Genomic DNA, 6810 nt, shown 5'->3' on the forward strand with positions numbered 1-6810 from the left:
TATAATTGTATATAATTGCTTATAATTGTATATAATTGTATATAATCGTATATAAGTTATGTTATTGAATATAATAGTATAAGATCGTATATAAGTCATATACGATCATTACAATGTTTAAAACGTTACTTTCGTTCGCTCATACAAAAAAATTTTAATTTAAAGTTCCTCGGTCGATCAGGGAGGTTGGGTCCGGACAATTTAAGCGAGGAGGGGAGGAATAGCAACTGGAATAGCAACGAGCCGATTAATCCTAACGTCGGCGGTGAGTTTCGTTTGCACGGCGGAATCAAGATGCATCGCTTCGAGATGCGCACGGACCGCGGCGAAAGAAAGCGGTCGTCGTCGTCGTCGTCGTCGTCCGCGCGGCAGCAGAGAAACGGACTCGCTAATTGACGGCGGGATATGGTAATCGTTGACGTAGCCGCGCGGGAAGTACGGGACGCCGTGGCGTTTGCAATCGGGATTACAAAACGGTATTTAAATTTCGGCCGTCGAAGCTCTCGTTCGAATTGCAAAGTGCGTTTACGCGTTACGTCGCGCGCCCGCAATTACGCGCGCGGGGACGACGGAGTCTGGCAACGGGAAGACGACGACCGCGACGGAACTTCCGTGCGGAATCGTCGACGTTTACGCCCCGGGACTTCGTTCGGACTTCGGATCGGGTAAACAAGGCGAACGTGGTCCCGCAACATTGGCGAGTTCTCTGGAAGGTACGAAGACTGTCATTGGACGTAAGTCAATTGCTGCTGCTGCTGCTCTTGAAAAATTGATGACGCGGGTCTCTAGCTACAGATCACGGAATTAGAAATGACCAATGATAGGGAGTGTGTGTTGCGAAGAAGGTGAACGACGCTTCAGTTGACTGGAAAGATCGTTTTATTATGTGCGACTCTGTTGAGACAATTTTTGTCATTTTTTGTAAAATTGTTTTGAAATAATTGACAGTCTTAGAACGAACGTTTTAAAATGTCGCTTAAAGAGATCTTTTATAGAAATGATAATAGCGAGTATAACATAAATTTAAATTCAATTAAAAAATTTAAGTAAATATTTTTCTTTAGTCTTTCCAATAATGTCTTTTCTATTAAACTAATTTGATTAATACTGAGTTTGATGTTCAAATTCAAAAGGTACAGAGATTAAAAATAATAAATAAAGTAGATAATAGAAATAAATGAAATCCAGTAAAATAACTACAATTCTCTAAATTAAGACGATGCTTGTGTCAATTTTAATCCCGACTATTAAAATCATTCATTCAAAAACTCCGGCAATTAAATAAAAGAAATTACTGTTATATATATATCCCTGTCTTAAAAAGACGACAACGAATACTGAATTAAGGGTTAAGGCTCAATACCCTTAACACTCCAGAGATCGTAATTATTTAACCAGTTCTACTCGACAGGACGAAAGGGTTCCGTTAAACGGCGGCGAATGAATCGGCAGGACGATGCTCCAGGAATTTTGTGACCGTTCTCCCAAGGAGCACCGCAACGATATAGAAAATGCTTCATTTCTCGTGAACGGGGTTTCCGCGACGCGGGGGTGGTGGTGGCAGGATCGATCGGTAATCGAGCGAGAGGGAGTGTATTGTTGGGGGGATGGAAAAATAAATCGATCCCGGCCGCGATTGGGTCTCTACCGGGCTCGTCCGGAATGCGAACGGCGTGGAGTCGGCAATCGCGCGTGGATCCCTTCCGGCCGATTAAGCCGCGCGATGATCGTGATTGGATCTCGCAGGAAGTCTGGAAGAATCAATTATCCTTACGAGATTCTCGGAGCCACGGAGAAGATTTCCCCGCGCCGTGGCGGAATCAGCGCGCCGGCACCGCAGTCCTCTCGCCGGGCGGAACGCGGCGGGCATCGGCGATTAAGATCTCTCTCTCTCTCTTCGTTTTTATCTCTCTTTAACTCTTCCGCTCTCTTTTCCACTCTATCTCTCTTTAACCCTCTTGCTCTCTTTCTCTCTTTCGCTTTATCTCTCCCTATTCCTCTCGCACTCTCTTTCTCTCTTTCTTTTTAATACTGTCTCTCTTTGGCAAAATGATCTCTCTCGCTCTCTTTTTCGCTTTTTCTCTCTTTCCGTCGCTCTCTCTTGCTCTTTCGCTTTCTCTCTCTTTCTTTCGCTTTCTCTCTCTTTCTTTCGCTTTCTCTCTCTTTCTCTCGCTCTCTCTCTCTTTTTCGCTTTTTCTCTCTTTCTTTTTCGCTCTTCCTCTTTTCTCTTTAACCCTTTCGCTCTCTTCGGCAAAATGAGAGAGAGAGAGAGAATATAAAGAAGTGAGAGAGAGAGAGTCTTAGCTACCCCTCTCGCACTCTCCTTCCCTCTTTCTTTTTACCACTGTCGCTCTCTTTGGCAAAATGAGAGAGAGAGAAAGAGAATCTAAAGAAGTGAGAGAGAGAGAGTCTTTGTCGCGGTCGGTGGCCGTGGTTTATTGTTTTCGAGAGGGGGCGGCGGGGGTGGGGCGAGGCGGCCGAACTTCTTTTTTTCCCCACCCTTTTCCACCGTCTTCATTCAGCGGTCTGGAGTTTTTTATGCCGCGGGATTTACGCCTGCAGCTTTATTTATTCACGCTTTAATTACCGTCCCGGGGCTCTGGCGGCGCGGCGGCGAGCGGGGAGGCGCGAGCATCGCGCGCTCGCGGGGGGAGTGGTTGCGGAGGAGGCGAAGGCGGAGGAGGTGGAGGAGGAGGGGCGCGGGGAGCCCCGGGCACGTGGATGCACTCCGAAACGAGAAACTTCAGGGTGACACCGAGATTAATGGGCTTGGTTAACGTTCTTCGTCCTACCACTCCCCCCCACCTCTTCTATCTCGCCCTAACCCCCACCCCTTTGCAGCCGCGAGCGGGGTGCGTCGCGCGTGAGAAATTTGCGTTGTGTACGCGCCCGTGTATACACATATTTGAAAAGGGAAAAAAGAAGAGTCGGCGCGGGGGCGAGAAGAAGCGAGGTAGAGGAGAGAGAGAGAGAGAGAGAGAGGAGAGAATACGATGAAAGTAACAGGGACGAGTAATGTCGTTATTCATCGGGAGCCCGGGTGTTTCCTACGTTGTCTCGAGATGACGTTGGCCAGGGCTTTTCAGGCTCTTCTTTGTTCCAGAAACAAACGGCCGACCCGTGAAATACTTGACTCCATTTCATCCCTCTTTACGACCCCGATTTCATCCTTCGTATAAGTCGGTTTGAGAAATTCCGTCCCAAAAATTTTATCGTCCCGCGAGATTGCTTTCTTCGGCCTGGCCCGAGCGAACCGTGCCTCCCCACACCCCCTCCTCCTCGCTTCGCCTTCCTTGTTGCGGTTTCCGCGTGACGGACATGATTCCTGTCTCTCGATCATCGTCCTCGATGATTCTTTTCTCTACCCTTCGTTCCTTCTTAACGATTGTTAAACTAATTGACAACTTTTAGAATTTATAACGTTTCTGAAGTTGAATTGCGTCTTCTTGGATTATTTGTTCAATAAAATTATATATTCAATAAAAAAAACTTCCAAGCTTCCCTTTGATTTTTTAAATACGAATCTTGCTAGTATAAAAATGATCCCGAGAAGCGGTAGAGCCAGTTTAGCGCTGACCCATAGTCACCATTCAAAGGGTTAATAAAACGACTTAGTCGAGCTCCCGCCGAACTGGTTCCACAATCGACCAGCGAAAGCGAAAGAGCACCGGATAGGGACACCGCAGGTGCAGCCGAGAAATACCGGTTCAACGTTGCAACTTCGCTGTAAGTCCGTAGTATCATCGACTGAAAACAATTTCAGGGTGAATCAGGGTAGGTCAAGTATATTCGGCAGGCAGATGGCCCGATCCGCAAACTTGTCGTCGCTATGAAAGTCTCGGGAACGATGCATCATTGTCGTCTGAGCAACCGGGGGACAATCGAGGACAGAAGGTGGCTAGACGATCCAGCAACGACTCCGCTATCTCGTGTCGGTAGGACGTCGGAGGCCTCGCACAGGTAAGCGAGAGAGAGAGAGAGAGAGAGAGAGAGAGGTGGTGTGAGGGGGGGGGTGGCTGCTGCACACCGGTGGCAACGGTGGATTTAACAAGCGATGTTATCTGCTCGGATGAATGCTGCCCCTTAAGCCACCCCCTGACCCCCTCGTCGCGCCACCGCGGCCCGAGACGGAGCCCCGGAGTCGAGAGACGAGAGACGAGAGACGACGAGAACTCGGCCCCCGATCCTATCTTCCTCCGGGGCTGGCTCGCGTCGTCCACGGTGGAAACTTGCGTCGCTTCCATAGACAACGGCCGGGGCCGCGTCCCCCGGATACGGCGAGTGGCGCGTCGCGGGGCTTTTCTCTTTCAGAAAGGAGAGCCGGAGGAGCGTAGAGAAAACGCGGCTTGGGGAACGATTCCCCCGGCTGCTGCTCCCTCTCTCCCTTCCTCTCTCTCTCTCTCTCTCTCTCTCTCTTTCTCTCTCTCGACCGTGTTTTAGAACATCGCGCGGCGATTTTTTTTTTAGAAAACTCTCGGAATCCGTCGCGGTGACCGCTGCTTTTACACTTCCGGTTCTCGTGGGAACCGCGCGAAATTGGAAGACGAGAGATGAAGATTTCCGACGTGTATATGTATGGTGGTCGTGTACGTGTATTAATCATTCCACGCTTTTATACACGCCTTCAGTAAAATACAGATTTTCGTGTATATTATCAATTTTTATATACCTGTACCACGTATTTTAATTAAATAACCACGCGTTTGTATTTTATATAATTAATTTACAATATTATTACAGTGTTCTGTTTGTAGGATAATTATTTATTATTCGTGGTAAAGTGTTCCATATTTATCCGAATAATTAAGTCGAATAGAGATGGTGAAATTATTAAGCGGACAGCTGTTGACAATTCCTGTATTTAATGTAATTTTACAGGAATATATTTATAAAAATATTAATGCTCGAAAACAAGGTAAAACTATTTCTGCGTTTAATATAATTTTACAAGAATATATTCATAAGAATATCAATATTCACAAAATAAATTAATTCCAGAACACTTTACCCTTCACAATTTTCATTTAACTCTATTATTTATAACACGGACTCTTCTTCAAATAAAATCTTACCCGTCTCGATTCCCGTCTGCATAAATTAGTACTTAATTGGACACTCATACGATGCCGTCAAATTGTAATATTATTCAAGCGGACGTTTATTCGATAGCGTCGAATAAAATTACACTTTTAGTTGGACGTTTGCTCGATAGTATCGCGTAACGTTTTATTCGTCAGTCATCGTGTCGAATATGTATAAAGAGAGAGCTTCAACGCTAGAAATTGTATACCTAGAGAGCAACCACTCTCCACCCTGAACCGCAATCTCATAGATCCTAAGCTGTTATTTGTTATCAAATAACCAAAACTGGCTCGCGCCCAGAAAAATATTTCCGAGCACCGAAAACAAAACTATTATTTTCAGCTGCTCCGGAAGCCCGGCAAGAGCGGCAGACCTTGTTACAAGAGAGTAGTGGCCGCGACTGCTGTGTTTTTCGCGAACTAACCCTGGGACCAATGAACGAGGGTTGCGAATCCTCGATTCTAAAATGACAGAAAAATGATAAAATTGTATCATCAAAATGAGTGTTCGTTATTGAAAACGCGTTACCATATAATGGCAAAAAATTCGTTAATACACAGCCCATATTATTCCATTTCAAAATCGACCCGCCCTCACTGGAAAACCCTATAGTTCGAAGATATGAATGCTTGTAAGAACATAAAATACAGGAATATGTTCTTTTCCTGTCGCGAAACTCGCGGCGCAAAGCGTTCGGAAATAATGCGTAATTGGCGACGGGATCGACGTAACTGCAGCAAGCCGGCTCTTGGCACGAGACTCGCTACTCGATAATATTTATTCGAAAACGTTGCAAAAGTCGACGGGAGCGTGTCGCCCCGCCTGGTCGGGGATTCGCGTAAGAGCCGGTGTTACGAAAGTTTGTCGCCGCGAGTTTCATCGACGGTCGGACCGTCCCCGGATGACTCTCGCTTTAAAAGGATCTCCGGCGCTGTAGTTCGGCAATAACGGCGCAAAGTATGATGTATCGCGGCTAATTTCCAGGGCGAGTACGCCGCGCAGCCATCGGCGATTTTTCGGGAAATATGCGAGCCCGTCCCGGGGCGCGCGCGTCGTGATCCGTTCGATTCACGTGACGGCGTTAAGTGGGAAAGTTTGTTTAGCGAAAGTTTATACAAAAACGAGGAGGCCGGGGGCCGGTAGTCGGGTAATTGGCTCGGCACGACGCGCAAGAGGTTTGAACAGGGTGGGAGTCGCGCGGCGAGGTTGCATAGAGAGAGAGAGAGAGAGAGAGAGAAGAGGGGGTGGCGGCCCGGTGTTCCGTGCGTTCGCCTTCTTCTTATTTGCGGTTTCATACACGCGAATGCCTTATAACCGCGCGGAGCAAATATCGGGAAACGTCGGCCGAGGAGCGGTGGCCCCCCTCCCCTCACCCCCCGGTCGGACACGTGACGCGAATCGAGTCGATCAACATGCCACCGTGATACACCCCCCGAGCACAGACGGTCCCGAGGAGAGTATTTTCGCGATTCCCTATGTATGTATCCGTTCCTCTGTACGCGGGCCAACTTCCGGCCGCGATCACGTTTATCTCCCGATACACATTTCCGTTCGGACGAGAATCCGGGGGAACGGAATGGAATTGAATCTGTTATCCGAATCGGGGCGCGCGCGCGCGCTCTCGTCGACGGCGAAAAGACGTTTCCCCGGGATATCGCGGACTTCTCCCGCGGAGCAAACGGACCGAACTTGATTAAGTATTCGCATAATTTCGGAGGAGTGCGCGGC

Source organism: Augochlora pura, chromosome 4 (genome assembly GCF_028453695.1).
Source record: "Augochlora pura isolate Apur16 chromosome 4, APUR_v2.2.1, whole genome shotgun sequence".
NCBI classification, from domain to species: Eukaryota; Metazoa; Arthropoda; class Insecta; order Hymenoptera; family Halictidae; genus Augochlora; species Augochlora pura.